This window comes from Dasypus novemcinctus, chromosome 27 (genome assembly GCF_030445035.2).
Source record: "Dasypus novemcinctus isolate mDasNov1 chromosome 27, mDasNov1.1.hap2, whole genome shotgun sequence".
NCBI lineage: Eukaryota > Metazoa > Chordata > Mammalia > Cingulata > Dasypodidae > Dasypus > Dasypus novemcinctus.
The window spans coordinates 39755820-39771881 of NC_080699.1; the positions used below are offsets into that span (position 1 = coordinate 39755820).

General features: G+C 43.9%; 1 protein-coding gene, 1 non-coding gene and 1 pseudogene across 6 annotated transcripts in view; all 3 read left to right on the forward strand.

Annotated features, from left to right (window-relative positions):
• Positions 1-16062, forward strand: part of TMEM45B (transmembrane protein 45B) — a 72394-nt gene that overhangs the window by 14746 nt on the left and 41586 nt on the right. Inside the window, exon 1 of one of the 5 annotated variants that reach the window (XM_058289099.2) lies at positions 4060-4165. The exons of 2 other annotated variants lie outside the window; for them this stretch is intronic. The gene's annotated coding sequence lies outside the window, so the exon portion shown is untranslated. Of the gene's footprint in view, positions 1-4059; positions 4166-4820; positions 4938-16062 lie in introns of those variants that run through there. 2 more of the 5 variants (XM_004468805.4, XM_004468806.4) reach the window with 2 other exon arrangements.
• LOC111766658 (small nucleolar RNA SNORA16B/SNORA16A family) lies at positions 10644-10725 on the forward strand (annotated as a pseudogene).
• LOC111766657 (small nucleolar RNA SNORA16B/SNORA16A family) lies at positions 11017-11146 on the forward strand. The gene has a single exon (XR_002798639.2). It is a non-coding gene; the product is annotated as a small nucleolar RNA SNORA16B/SNORA16A family (small nucleolar RNA).

The following is a 16062-nucleotide window of genomic DNA, read 5'->3' on the forward strand; positions in this document are numbered from 1 at the left end:
TGAGGATTTCATTAAATCTATTGATCAATTTAGAGAGGACCAATAAACATTGAATCTTTCAATACATCAATACGGTTATAGTCACCTTTTATTTTCAGTATTGTTTTATAGGTTTCAGTAGAGAAGTCTTGCACATCTTTTGTTATATTGATTCTACTAGTGATGATTGCCTTAAATCAGTTATTAGTAATTTCCAAATAGTGAGTTTTCTAATTCTGTCATTCATTACGCATTTATTAGCCAGAATTCTTCTATAAATAAACTCTTCCTCATCTTCTAAGACTATCTAATTTCTCTGACACACAATTCATTCCAGAAAGGCAAGATAAATGCTTAATGTTTTCTCTTTACCTACCAATTTGAGACTAGTGCTTTGGTGACTTAGCCACCTCCAACAGTACCTAATTAGTTTTATTTACCTTTCTCTTTGGACTGTCATTATTAATTAATTGCTAGTGTTTTATGAATTAGGTTTTTTGAGTTGGCATTCTATTTGATTTTCACATAGTCCATCTGTAGACGGAATGTCCCTTCAAGTTCGCTCTGGGTCCTTTGACATACTTCTGTCTTTCCTCGGTTCCTGCAGATGAGAGCCTGAGACAAAGACTTGTATGCAGGATAATGTATTTGGAAAGGTGATTCAGTGTGTAAGAATGAAAGAGGTACATGTCTAACCAAAAAGGAGGGACAAGTTGGCCATTGAATGTTTTCCCTCTCCGGGCTTTTTTCTTCTCTTCTTTGTCTTTTAAATATATTTTTCAACTTTATTTTACAGCAGTTTTAGATTTACATTTACAGAAAAATTACACCAAAAGTATAGGGAATTCCCACATAACTCCCACACCCCATACCCACACATATCGTTACCCCATTATTGACTTTTTAGATTAATATGGTCCATTTGTTGCAGTGGATGGACCAGTTTTGAAGCCTTACTACTAACCAAAGTCTATAGTTTACATAATGGTTCACACTTCATGCTGTACAATTCCATAGGCCATGACAAATGCCTACTGTCATGCATCCATCATCGCAGTATCACACAGGAGAATCTCACTGCCCCAAACGTGCCCTGTTCCACCCATTCAGTCCCCACCCTTCTTTCTGAAGCCACTGTCTTTACATCCATGATAAAAGCTCTCTCATCAATACAGGATAGCATTCACGGGAATACCGAATCTACTTTGTCCATACTCACACACATTCCTCCCATGATTGCTCATTCCCCAATCCCAAGGTACTTGAGAGGGGACACCAGATACATGGGGCAGACGTAAGGAATTACCCTGTCTGCAGCTGCAAATACTCCCTGCATTTTGGGCTGGGACCCTGTCCACCATCCTCATCTTGTTGGTTGTCTAGGGCAAGCTGAAGAACTGGAGAGTAGGAGTTGTCTCTGGGATTCAGGGCTCACCAGCATTTGAACAGTACCCACTGGGCTTTTCTGAGGAGGCTTTGAAATATATCTCAGAACTATCTATCCATGGGAACAAATGGGAAATATCCATTGGCTACCGTTCCCACATTGATCAAGAGTGGCCCATGGGCTGTTATTCCACCCCAAATTTTCAGGTCCACACGCATGAGTGCCTAGTGGGTCCCTGCCAGGGCTCTGTACCTGCTGAGCCTCGGAGAAGCCAGGGCAGGAAGAAGAAGGATTTGTAGCACATGTGTTATTTATGTATCTTAAAAAAAAGATCTGTAGCACAGCAGAAAGGAAAGCTCTCTGATTGCACATCTAGGAACCTGTCAAGGCCTGCTGCCCTGGAGGAAGTGGTGGCAGAGAGGATTTGAAGTGTTATGTAAGAGGAATCCAGTACTGTTCTCCTTAAGTCCAAACCATCACGGGGTCTTCCTTCAGAAGCAGTGGCCAGGTGCAATGTTTGCAGGGCCTCAGTACAAGGAGGAGAATGAGACAAACTACAGTCCCCATGGCTTGGTTGGTCCTCAGGGCATGACTGGGATGGCCAGCCATTGACTTCTTCTACCATCCAGCCTGGATTCCCTCCCTTGCCAGCACTTGAACCTGGAACCCTCTTCTGTAAAGAAGTTCAGCTCCCCTCCCCCTCCAGCATTATTACCCTTGATGTAACCACAGTAACGTTCCCTACCTTCCTTGATGCTCATACCTATACCATACACACACATGTGCACATGTTACATGCACATTTTGTATACTCATTACTGTAAAACAAACAGAAAGCAAAAACAAAATCCCATAGTCTCTGTAGCATCACAATACATGATGACTATTTTCCAAGACAATAGATACAAATTGAATTCATTCTTTTTTTTTAAGGCAATACTGGGATTAAACCCAGGACCTCATACATGCGAAGCAGGCATTCAACCACTGAGCTACACCTGCTCTGAATTCATTCTTTTAAATAGCTGTACAATATGTTATAGAAAGGGTATAGTATATTATATATATATAATATATATATAAAACTTTTGTTATTATAAACAATGCTGCAATAAGAATCTTTAAGAGTTTTATCTATTCTGTACAGTGAAGTCCCCAAACTGTGATTACTGGGTCAAGGCAAATGGTATATTTAGAGCTTTCTTTAACACCCTGGAATTTGTTTATTTGATTATGGTGTGAAGTGGGGTCTTGCGGGAAATGTCTGCATTAGTTAGGCTGCATGTAACAAAAGCCTCAAATAACTGTGGCTTCACGGGATGTACTTTTATTTCTCTTTCACATAATATGGTGTAGCAGTTTGATACAGTTTATGAATTCTAAAAATAGATATTGGGTTATGTTTATAAACTGGTCTGTACCTGGGGGTGATTAAATTAGGATTAGGGTTTTGATTGGGCCACGTCAGTAGGGTGTTGAGTCCCCACCCCCCTGGTGGGCAGGACTCACAGATAAAACTACGTGCAGAGCAGAGGAGTTAGTTGGAGGTTTGATGTTGGAGTCTCGATGCTGTGAGTTTGGAGCAGGAACCTGGGAAGTAAGCACACAGAGGAGCAGAGCAGCTGAGCCCAGGGAGAATCAAGTCCTGGGGGGAGAGAAACAGAGCTGGTCACCTGAGAGTCTACAGCCCGCCTTGTAGAGAGAGGCAAAACCAAGAGAATCTCATAGTCTACAATTGACCTTGTGGAAAAAACAGAGAAGCTGAACCCAGAGAGAAATGGGCCCTGGGAAGAGAGGAACCCAGGAAGCCTGAACCCATGCAGATGTCGGCAGCCATCTTGCTCCAACACATGGCAATGACTTTGATGAGGGAAGTAACTTACCCTTATGGCCTGGTAACTGTAAGCTTCTAACCCAAACAAATACCCTTTATAAAAGCCAACAGATGTCTGGTCCTTTGCATCAGCACCCCTTTAGCTGACTAACACATATGGGATGTGGGATGGAGTCTGTTGCATAACCATGCTCATCCAAGCACCCAGCCTCCTACCTTCCTTGGTGACAACCCCCAGAAGTTGTATCACTTTCACTCACATGACCTGAATGTAGTCACATGACCCATACTAGCTAAAAAAGGAGCTGATATTTCTTAAGGTAAGTATATTGAACCTGTTTCTAGACTTTAATCTGTTTTCCTGTTATATTAAAGTAGCTTTATAATAGCTGTTAGCTGTTATTGTTATGTTATGATTACAGTTGTTGGTGTATTAGCAATTTATCTGTTATTAAAAACTTGATATAAATTATTTGATTTGGGATATTTTTGCACGCCAAGTTAAAGGTGGTCAAACTTATTTTTTTAAAACCAGTGTTTTTGCCTCGTATGATGACATGGATGTTTGTTTTGTAAGTTCACAACATTTACTATACACTTATTGCTCACGTATGAAAGATAAACGTCAATGAAAAAAAATAATGAAAAAAAATCAGTTTGTCCTGGCACATGGATATTACAATTTGCAATAGAGATAATTTTCTTCGTTACAATTTTTCTGTGCTAAAATGTATCCGTACCCACCCCTAATTATGCAACTAAGATACCACAACAAAAAAAAGAAAAGAAAAAGAAAAAGAAAATGAAAAGATGTCACAACTTGTTTCCTCCTCACAGGCTTAGAGGAATAAAAGCCTTCCTGAAGAGGCAGCCTGACTGGAACTGCCACCTGGGGCAGGCAGGAAGCAGCCCTTCCCAGAATATCAGGCACCCAGGATTCCCGCCTGCACCCAGTGAAACCTCAGGTACGGGCAAGTGCTGGGAGGAGGCGGCTCACCCAGCACGTTCCCGAGCTGATGGGAACGTCAAAGTCAAAGAGATGTTCTCCCAGCTCTGGCTCTGCTGGCCAAGGACCAAGAGCCCCTCACCTGCCTCCGGGCCGTTCGCCCCTCTCGCCAAGGCACCCAAGTCGACCCGTTTACTCTGTTTTACAAGGGAAAGGCCTGCTCAGGTTTAGGCGTGATTCTCAGAAGGGGCTTCCACTGATTCTCCAGAAGAAGGGGAAACGCTGCTGAATCAGAAACACCTGTTCTTAGGGCCGTGCGGGATGGGGCTTTAGCTCCTGGTTCTTAACGTCTGGGGGGGGGGGGGCGGTGCTGGAAGGAAGGACAACGAGGGCTGGAAACTCCCCACCGGGCCAACCCCTAATTTACAGATGAGGCCGCGGGGGACCGCACGGGCCGCCAGCTCGCCTGCGCCCTGACCGTCTCGCCGCGGCCGAGCGTGGGATGAGCTGAGGGCTTCACCGCGGAAAGCCACCCGCGGCCCCGCCGCCCCTGGAGGGGCCACGCGCCCACCCCCCGGCCCCGCTCTGCCTCCCGCGGGTGGGCGGCGGGCGCGCGGGCTCGGCGGGGACTCCCCCGCGACCCGGAGGGCGGGCGGGCCCGGAAGCGCGGAGCCTGGGGCCAGGGCGGGCCCGGGCGGGCCGGGAGCCGGAGCCCCGACGCTCACCTGCCCGGCCGCCTGCCCGCCGTTGCCGCCGGGGAGAGAGGAGCTGCTCGGAGGCGCTCGCCGCAGGTCAGACGGGCGGAGCGGGTGGGCGTGGGGCCCTGGGCCGCGAGGGGCCCGGCCGGGACAGCCGGGCTGGGCATGTCGAGCCGCGGGCGCCCGTGCGTCCGAGCGAGGTGCGGGCTGCTCCGGAGCTGCGCGGGGGCAAACCCCGGGTCTCCTCCCCGCCCGCGAGGCCCCTGCCACCTGTGCCCCGTGCGCCCTCGTCGGCCCCGAGCCCCAAGGCTGCTCTCTAGGGACCTCCTCCAGGCGGCAGCCCCGGGCGGTGATTCTCGTGTTTCCAGCACCCGAACCAGATACTTCCTTTTAGTCGGGAAGCCTGGAATCGAATAATGCCAGGGATTCATAGGCCTCCCGAGCCATTATTTGGCTTCCAGAACGTGTGTCCACTCACACACCGGTGGGTGGAAACGGAGGCCACGGGCAAAGGGGAGTAGCGCAGGCAGAGCGCGTCTCGTTTAGCTCTGGGGTGGCCCTCCACCTGGAGGCATCCACCACCTGTTTCCCCAGCTGTAGGAAAAGACTGGGGCATGAAGTCGATGGAGTTCCAATGTTAGGGCAGCATCTCTTGTAAAACTTAGGAAATCGCTCTTTTCCTTCACATTCTCTTTCACTGTGTCTCACCTTTTCCGTGACTTCTGCGATTTCCTCCATATCCCTGGCGACGTTTCCCAGTGCCGGCCCCTTGCTCCCTTCAGGCGGCCAGGCTCCCAGAACTAGAGCATCTCACCTGCAGGACCGGTGTGGCTTAGTGTTCAGAAGACAGGGACTGCAGGCGCCAGGTGAGGGATACAGCCAGTAACGGGCGTCTGGGCTGTCTCAAACCCAGCAAGAAGGGCCAGGCGTGCGCCTGCGCCTCTTTCCAGGCTTTCGTTCTTCATGGCTGAGGCTTTGGCACAATGTGGTTTCCCTTGGTTCCTAGAGTTCCTGGAAATGCATGGAGTTGATAGGAAGGTTTTTTTTTTGTTTGTTTGTTTTTTGGAATCTGGCTTCTTGGTTTTACAAGGCAGGGGAGTACCTGAGAAAAGCAAAGGGTGAGGCGGTTGTTGCTGGTTGTGTGCTGTTTGATCTGGTCTATGGCAGCCAAGCATTGAATATCCTTTCTAAAGAACTTTGATTTCCTTTCTCTTCTTCCACAGAAGGTGGACACAGTGCCACCCACCACTTCCTTAAGCCCCTGCTGTGCACTCTTCCTTATATTCTGCAGCTTCCCCCCTCACTCTTCCAGTTGGTGCTGCTTGTATGCCCAGGGCGAAGCCTTTGACGTTCCCACTCAATGCCCATTCCTCCCCTTGGGACCTTCCCCAATATGCTACTTGCTATGGCTCTGGACTCAGCCGAGCATATGGTATTTGGTGATAGTCAGGATTTGGTCAGGGCTGGGGGAAGAAAAGGAGTCAAGAGAAAGAGAAGATATCTGCTTTCTTTTTATTTATTTATTTATTTCCTCCTGCTGCCTTGCGGCTGTTTTTGCTGTCTGCTCTCTGTGTCTATTCTCTGCGTGTTCTTCTGTGTTTGCTTGTCTTCCTTTGTTGCATCATCTTGCTGCAGCAGCTCTCCACAGGCCACTTGCCTGCACAAGGAGCCCCTGGGATGCAAACCCAGGGCTTCCCATATGGGAAATATGGTAGACGGGAGCCCAATCGATAGAGCCACAGCCGCTTCCCGACATCTGCTTCTTATCTCCCCACCACTTCAAGATGACACTGGCCTCCATGTTCAATTGGTTAAAGGGCAGATGTGACCTATGTTGGCAGTAATCCAAAGGCTGTTTTTCCAAATGCATATATGCCTGTTGACAATGGAAAAGGGAAGTTTTACTACATAGAGGGCCACTCCCGCAGCCAAAGTCCACAATATTGCAAAATGTGTTATAATTGTGTGTCAGAAAACTGAAGTTATTCTGTCATGGACCAATGGATGTGCAGGTAAGCAGGTTTCCTAGCTGTGCTTCTATGGATGGATGATAAGATAAGCACTAGGTTATCCACAATACTAGAACACAATGAATATGAACAGTTAGAAGCCATAGTTAAGTGCTGTAATCCTCAAAGTTAATTTAATTCTTGGTTTTCTTTTTCACCAGTCAGACCCTCAAACCTTTACTGGGGCTGGAAACAAAAAGCAATGATTTGAATTTGAGCTGCTTTTGTTTCTCTTGCTTGTTCTCTTGTGGAAAATAGAATGGCCACAGTTTAGGCTGTTGGAGGACAAAGGAAAGTCAAAAGATCTATCAGGCTTCCGTATGTGATGCAGAAGAAACCGAAGGTATGCAGGCACAGCACTTATTTTCCTTTCCAGGTTTAGCTACTAGATGTCATTATCAATAGCCTGCAGATAGGCAGATTCTAATGAGGCTCTTGGAATACCAGGTGATTTTTCCAGAAGCAGCCCTGTGAGCTAAGAATAGCATCCATATTTTATAATGAAGAAACAAATGAAGAAACATTACACATCTTGCCCAGGCCTACCCATCTAGTAAGTTGCAGAAGCAGGATTCAACCAGAACTCCTTCCCAAATATCCCAGTTCCTGCCAGGTTTTGTGTGGTGATTGTTTTGGGGAAGTGGAGAGTTGTTTGTGACTTGTTTTTCCTGAACATTTATACCTATTCTCTCACTTGAACTCTTAGAATCTAAATTCAGAAGCATTCATGTTTGGTTTATGTCATGCCCATCTTCATGCAATGTAATCACAAAATACTTTAGAGCTAGGTGTAACCTGAAGATGATCAAGCCCAACATTTTTAAAAGAAGAAAACCAGGTTCAGGAAATGTTCAAAGTGAGCACACCACATGGCTCCCCCAAATCTAGTAAGTTGAAGAATACTGCTAAAGCCTCAGGCTCCCGGTGCTTAGACAGTTGTTCTTTCTGGCATGAGGTTCCTTGAGAATTTCCAAGATATATAAATGAAGTGCCTGATACTGTTTTATTCTATTGTTTTGGAGTCTGAGAGCAAACCGTAGCCTCTCTGAATCCTGGACTCAAAAGCTCCTTTTATTCTGAGTTCCACATTCCATGAAGAAAAGCCTTATTCATCTGGTCCTCTGTGTTTTTCCCAGCACGATGTACAGCCACAGGCATGCAAAAAAAAACCAAAAAAAAAAACCATCAATATTTGTTAAATGGGGGCAGCAGCAGACTTAGCTCAGTGGTTAGGGCGTCCGTCTACCACATGGGAGGTCCACGGTTCAAACCCCGAGCCTCCTTGACCCGTGTGGAGCTGGCCCATGCACAGTGCTGATGCGCACAAGGAGTGCCGTGCCACGCAGGGGTGTCCCCGCATAGGGGAGCCCCACGTGCAAGGAGTGCACCCCGTAAGGAGAGCCGCCCAGCGTGAAAGAAAGTGTAGCCTGCCCGAGAATGGCGCTGCCCACACGGAGAGCTGACACAACAAGGTGATGCAACAAAAAGAGACACAGATTCCTGGTGCCGCTGATAAGGATAGAAGCAGTCACAGAAGAACACACAGTGAATGGACACAGAGAACAGACACTGGGACTGGGCGGGGGGGGAATAAATAAAATACTTTTTTAAAAATTTTGTTAAATGGATGTGTGAACAAGGATGTGATGCTGCAAGATGTCCTTCATCTAAAAATGACAGAAACCCTACCACACTAGCTTAAATGAATAAGAACTTAGTTTTTTCAGACAACTAGAAGTTTGGAGGTGAGACATCCAGGGCTGAGACAATTGTTCCAGAACGTCTTTTGGAACATGCTCCCTCTGTCTTCCTGCACTGGATTCCCATTTCTTGGATTCCGTGTCTTCTTCTTCCTTGGTTTTGCTGGAGAATAGTTTTCTGAGAAAGGGTGCCTAGAGCAGAAGCAGGTTCATCCAGAGACTGATGAAGTTCACAAGCCCCGGTGAATGTTGTGAATTGCTGCACATGGCCCTGATTTGAGAGGAAAACCCTGGAATTTCAAGAAGTATCCTGGGTAAATTTTCTAAAGAGAGCCTAAAAGAAAGAGCCTAAACCTCATGTGGTCTGCTTTGTTGTGATTTCTTATTTCATTCTAAAGACGTATTTACTTTCACAATCAGTTTTTATACTTGTAATTTTCCATTGTTTACATAGGCCTCCCCAAATTATAAAAGCTTCAGAGCCCACACAATCTGGGTGTCACCTGAAGGAAGGTAAGCTTTTAGAGACCTGGTGCATTTAAATGCCATTTCTCTTCCATGATTGATAGTTTGGCTGGGTATAGGATATGAAGTTGGAAATGCGGTTCTCCCAGAACTTTGAGAGCATTGTTCCATTTTCTTCTAGTTCTTAGGGTGTGGTTGAGAACTTGATGCATTCTGATTCCTGAGCTCTTGCATTTTATTTTAGCCCCTGGAAGTTTGTAGGGTGTTATTTTCTTAATTACTCATATTCTGAAATTTCATGATGGTGGTTTTTTGGCATTCGCCTTTTTTCAGTCATTTCTTCCAAGCATTTAATAGGGCTTTTCAATTTAAAAATCATATTCTTCAGTTCTGGGTGATTTTCTTCTGTTATATAATTTCCTTCTGGATTTCTTGTGTCAGTCCTCTAATTTTCTTATCTTTTCTCTCTTATTTTAAAAATATGTCTTTCTCTTAGTACTGGTAAATCTTACAACCTGTCTATTATGTATTTAAATTTCTTTCACCATATTTTTAATCCCCATTTAAAACTTTTCATTTGGGGAGGGAAGGAGGATTTTCTAAATGTTCTTTTTCATAGCATCTTGTTTTAATTTCATGGATGGAGTATCTTCTCGTTTCTCTGAAAACATTAAACCTGTATTCTAAAGGTTTCCTTTTGCTACCTACAATGACTGTGTTTTTTGGCAAAGTCCCTTTTCCTGATGTTTTGGGTTCTGCCTTTCATATTGGGACCTTTCTTCAGATGTTCCTGTTTGGGAATGGTATACTGAAACACAGTTTGGATGCTTAGCTGGGAGTATGGCTGGGAGATTGGTGAGATTCCTTGTAAGGTGATTAGGCAGAGCAGTCTTCTTCTTTTTTTTTTTTATAATAAACTTTATTTAAAAGAGGTTTTAAATTATAGAAAAATTATATCAAAAGTATGAAGGATTCCCAGATACCCTTCCCCCTCCCACATCTTCCCCAATTAATACCATCTTAAAATTGTGTGGTACATCTGTTACAATGATAAATAAATATTGAAGCATTGCTACTAACCAAGGTCCATAGTTTACATTGTGGTGTATACAGACCCATCTTCTTTGACAGCTTGTCATTATCTGTCCCAACTAGTTTTCTAGTATAATCTGTTTCTCAGTAGAAAGACCCCATCTCTAGTAGTTTATTCCTGTTTGAGAAAAGACCACTAATAGTACAACTTAAATGGATTTATTATGCAGTTGGCTTAATTACAGAGATTATTGTGAGGTGGATATGTGGTAATCCCAGATTCACAATCTGTGTGTGGTTCTTTGTCCTGCCCCCACCTGAAGAACCTGGTGCTGCTCTGTGCATTTTCTTCTATGCAGCAGTGGCAAGGATCAGGTGGCTTGCATGGAAACGACAGTCTTTTCTGTTCAAAAATAAAAAATAATATGGGAATCCTGTATTCTATGCATGATTGTTTTATAAACCCACAACTTCTTTAATACATAAAAAAATATATAAATAGACAAATAATAATAAATAAAAAGCTCAGAGCTCCTAAGGTAATGAATGTTCTTTGAACACATATATAAATAATTGGTTTGAAATAACCATTTGTTGGCTCTCATCGAAGCTGCAGCTGCTTCCCCATAGCTACTGTGGTCAAAAAGGAGCCCAGAGAGAGAGCCATGGAAATAAGAAGCTGGGAGCAATGAAACCCAGAAGAGAAGGGAGAAACCAGCAGATGCTGCCATATGCCTCGACCTGTGACAGAGGAACCCAGGATCACCAGCACCTGATCTTGAGGAAGAAAGTATCATCTTGATGATGCCTAGATTTGGACATTTTTACCACTTCAAAACTATGGAGAATGAAGAGAAAGAGCTGCTAACTGGCCCTATCAAGGTCAAATAGATGAACCCTTGCCTGGAAGTGACAAGACGGGACCCAATGTGAGACTTCACCTGAATCTTGCTCCCCAAATTGCAACTAAGACCCCAAATAAACACCTTTGTTGCCTTGCAAAAAAAAAAAAAGGAGCCCAGAGTGACAGTTTTCCTTGACGGTCGCTGTTCTGTTTGCTGTAACTTATCTGCAACGATTTCGGGAAAAGACAGTTTCCATTGAATCTTCCATTTCTCAGGCGTGGGCTGAGACATTTATTGGTATGTTTCCAGAAGCTCCCAGATTGGGGCTTTTCAGAAGTACCTCGCTGGGGCCAAGAAACAGTATTATATAGGATCAGTAGAATATTTACTGGGAAAACCCACTGGCACACCTGGCACAAATCTCTGCAGTGCTTTGGATCACAAGCCAGAAAAGTTGAGTGAATCAGGACCAAAGATGAAGGGCACAGAAGTTGTAAAGTCAAAGTGAAGGGACACCTTGACACCTGGATGCTTACAAGTATTGTCAATGGGACCATTCAAATTCTTGTGATTCTGAGGACGAAATGAAGGGAACACTTTGTTCTGGACAAATACGTTTCATCCTAGCTGTGCAGAAGGAAGATTCCAGGGTGACTGGTCTTTCAGGGGAGTGAGGACCCCCAGGGATCATAGAGCAGGTGTTGGAAGGCAGGATACTCAACCTGGTTACCTTGAGTTTCCAAACAGTGGTAACAAGTCTGAAGATGCCAGCTTGTTGCCGGAGCACGGTCTGTGATACTAGAAAGCCATCCTCATCTGATTATGGACTAGAGTTGGGAGAAGCACTCGGAAGAAGCAGGCTAAAAGGCACCTGCTGGTTATTAGGTGAAATTGTGAACTCGGCAAGGAGAGTCCTTTGCTTTTTGTTGAATGCTTATATCCCTTGTGACTGACAATTTGGTAACCAATAAAATATTTACTCTATGGGGAAAAAAAAAACCATTTGCAAATTATTCATTACTCACCTAAAATGAAGTACTTATTGATCCTGAGTAAATTAGAGCCTATGGGGAAGCTCAGTATTATGTAGGTTTTTGTCTTATCAGACAAAGCTAACTTAGAAGAAAATTTAATTAAGATGGAAAAGTAGAATTAGTATAGTGTTTTTCTTTAAGGAGTTATATTTGGGAAATAGTTTCCTAATGCCTCTAAAGAATGTCTTGGTTATAGAATTTAGATGAGAATGTCTGCCCTTGAAGGTCATTCTCTAAATCCATGCCATTTTTTCCCCTTACACAGCATGACAACTTGATAATAAAATTTGTGACTTTTTTTTTCCTTTGATGGTGGTAGTTTTAGATAACCTTAACGGACCAGATAATAAGTATTACAGGAATAAGTTCAGGTTTGACTTCCAAAGACCTCTTAATTGGAAAATCTAACCATCAGACACTGGATTTCTACTGCTGTTTTTTTCCTTCTCAGGCACCCTCCAAAGAAAGACTTGTAGGCTGGGGCCCAGTCTTCTTAGCTCCGTTCCTCCAGCACCTGGAACAATGCCTTCCGTACAGCAGACACTTGATAAGTGTTCATTGAATTAAATTGATTTCATTATACATTTCAAAGAAGCTCTTCTAACTTGTGCCCTTGCTATTTCCTCTTCTATCATTTTACATTATTTGGTCTTAGATGATCCTAACTCATTCTCAAATTTGGTGGTGTGGAACGGCTCAAAGAAAACAGACTTGGAAGATCCCAAATGACTACGGCTCTAGGTTGCATTTCCCAGAGTGAAATACCATGAATCAGTCAGGGTTCCCTAGGGAAACAGAACTGACAGGAGATATCTGTAAATAGTATGAGATTTTATAAAATTCCCTCACATGACCATGGGGATGCACAAGTTCAAATTCCATAGGGCAGAGCAGAATGCCAGCCAGGGATTCAGATGAGGGTCCTTGTTGAATTCCCATGGAGACACTGGCTGTTCGAGGTAGAGATGGGGATTCTCGCTCTGAATGCTTGAAATCACATCTCCTTTAAGGCCTTCAGCTGATTGGACGAGCCGTCACACATTGCTGATGGCAATCTCCTCAGTTTATTCTAGGTGTAACCAGCCATCTACACAATCAACTCACTGATGATTAAAGTCCATGAAATGTCCTTGTATTACAGTTAGCCCAGTGCTTCCTTGACCAGACAGCTGGGCACCATTACTTGGCTGAGTTGACACATTAGCCTAACCATCACATCACTTTATTGAAGATGTAATTAATTCCCTGGTCATTACTTTGCATGTTCACCTTGCATGTCCTATTCTGCTGTCCCAGAGCTGCCAATTTTCTTATCATCCCTCCCCTCTTCTTCACAATTAACCACTGTACCTAGTCCTATCTTTATCCACAGTTCTACTTGGATCTTTTCTTGTCCTGGGTGCCATGCCTTGCTTATACTGCCCTTCACTTCCTTTCTTTGATCGAGCCCCCACTTCGATGCAGACCTTCTCTGATCTGTTCTAATGTTATCCTTCTGCCTCCTCCCCCATATTTTTATCTACTGTCTGGTATGTTTTATACAAAACACTGTCTTGTGCTTATTCCAAAATACTTACCTGCCTATCAGGCAGACACCTTTCAGTCTTAACCCAGTCCTACAATGAAAGTCTCTCTGCTGGCTGTCCCTGAGATAGTTCCTATGCTTTGGTCTCCATGGAGGCTGTTTATTTTTATATGTGAGGCTCTAGAATAAGAACTAAAACACAGTGTAAAATAATGATAAGTGCTTTTAAACATTACCACTAACAAAAACCTTATACTCCCAAGGGCCTAGAAGCTTGGCTAAGAATGGCCTGGTATAAGTGGAAGTTTCTTTCAATGCCAAAAAAAAAAAAAAGTATGTTTCCCTAAATTACTTCTCTGTTTTGACATGAAAATTGTTTTTCCAACATCTTTGAATGAAATTGATGGTCCAGCACGATGTACCATGTTAGCCCTGTGGTCTCAGCTATTTTTTGAGGGGGAGCTGTTATCCCCGTACACAAGTCTGAGAGGCATCATACTAGGTGACCTTTTAAAGACTCATCTTGATCTAAAAATTATACGAAAAAGCACCTTTACCAATAAATATATTTAGGAGAGTCTAGGTGGCCTCAGTTCAGTCTAGAACAGGAACTCTTATTGTAAGTCAAACCATGGCTAGGCTATGGGTTTTAGGTAAATGATTCAGGCGGCAGGTGGAAGTAGAATTTATGGCAGATGTGGCTAGAAGCATTGCAGTAGTCCAGTGCAGCCTAAGTGAGTCACTGGCTATTGAACTTGGAAAGGATGGGAGAACACCAGAAAACCAGGGGCAGCAAAGTCAGCAGGACTTTTGCATTTCTTGGGGAGCTGGAACACTGCAAGGAATGGGGAGGGAAGAGGAGTCTAGGATGACTTCCGGGATTCTGGCTTTATGAGTGACTAGATATTGAGTCTTTACCTGAGTTTGAGATATAGAAAGAGAAGCCAGTTGTGAGGGGAGGGGAGAGATGGTAAATTCAGTTTTGGACACGTTGACTTGGGGTATCTAAAAAACATCCAGGGAAGTGGATTTGGCCCAATGGATAGAGCGTCCGCCTACCACATGGGAGGTCCAAGGTTCAAACCCCGGGCCTCCTGACTCATGTCGTGAGCTGGCCCACACACAGTGCTGATGCGCGCAAGGAGTGCTGTGCCACGCAGCGGTGTCCCCCGCGTAGAGGAGCCCCACGTACAAGGAGTGTGCCCCGTAAGGAGAGCCGCCCAGTGTGAAAACAGTGCAGCCTGCCCAGGAATGGCGCCGCACACATGGAGAGTTGATGCAGCAAGATGATGCAACAAAGAGAGACACAGATTCCCATGCAACTGACAAGAGTACAGGCGGACACAGAGGAACACACAGCGAATGGACACAGCATACATCTGGGGGGTGGGAGGGCGGGGAAGGGGAGAGAAATTAAAAAAAATTTTTTTTTAAATCTTAAATAAAAATTAAAACATGCATGTGTTTACTGTGTGTGTTTGTCTATTTGCAGATAATTGGATATATGAGTCTGAAGCTTAGGGAAGAGGTCAGGGCTATAAAGTTATGGGAGTCGTCAGCATGCAAGTGTTAAACTTATGGGAGTGTATGAGTTCTTGCAAGAAAATACAAAGAAGAAGCATGGGCCAGAGATGGCTACTTTTTAATAGACAAGCAAAGGAAAAGGCCCCCTTGAAGGAGATGAAGAGGGACCATCACAGAAGATGAAAAGAGCCAGGAGAGACTATTATCATGAAAACCAAAGGAAGCAGATGATTTTAGACAAGTGTCTAAGTGACTAGCTGGCAATGTCAACTTCAGAGTAACAGCAAGAGCAGAAGAGAGATATGTTAAGGTGAGGCTTCTAACACAGCCATTGGATTTAACCACGTGGAAGTCTTTTACAAGAACAAATGCAGAGTAATGGTGAAAAGGGAGGAATAAGTGGAGACAAGTGCCTTTCCAAGTTTTTTCAAGCACCTGGGCTGATTTTAATTTTTAAAAATTTTTTACTTTTTTTTTTTTAAGGAGGTCCTATGGATTGAACCTGGTACCTCATACATGGGAAGCACTGAGCTGCACCCGCTTCCCACCTTAGTTGATTTTGACAGTGTCTGAATGAAGTACACAAGACCAACAAAATTCCTTTCTATAACAAAAAAAGCTTCATTTAAGTGGTAATGAGTGCACTCATTTTAATGACTTTTCAAATAAATTTTAATTGTTTTGAATTATCTGTAAATCTAATATCAAAGGTGTTCATTAGCTGCTGACTAGGGGACAGAGAGAGGAAAAGAGCCATGTGGTCTAATAATATATATGAAGTTTAAAATCTTGCAAAACTGAATGATATGTTATTTGGCGATATATAATATATGCAGTTAGACACAAGCAAGGAAATGATAAGCACGTAATTCCGGATGACGGCTTCTTTTAGGGGAAAGCCCTCAGGAAGGGATAAACAGAAAGCTCCAAGGATGTCAATAGTGTTCTATTTCTTAAGCTGGGTACTGGAACACAGTTGTTAAATTACTCTGCATACTTTTATATATATTCAATATATTACTTTTCTGTTTGAAATATTAAATAGGAAGAAAGGCTCGGGGTAGTCCTTAAAAGATGCACGGTC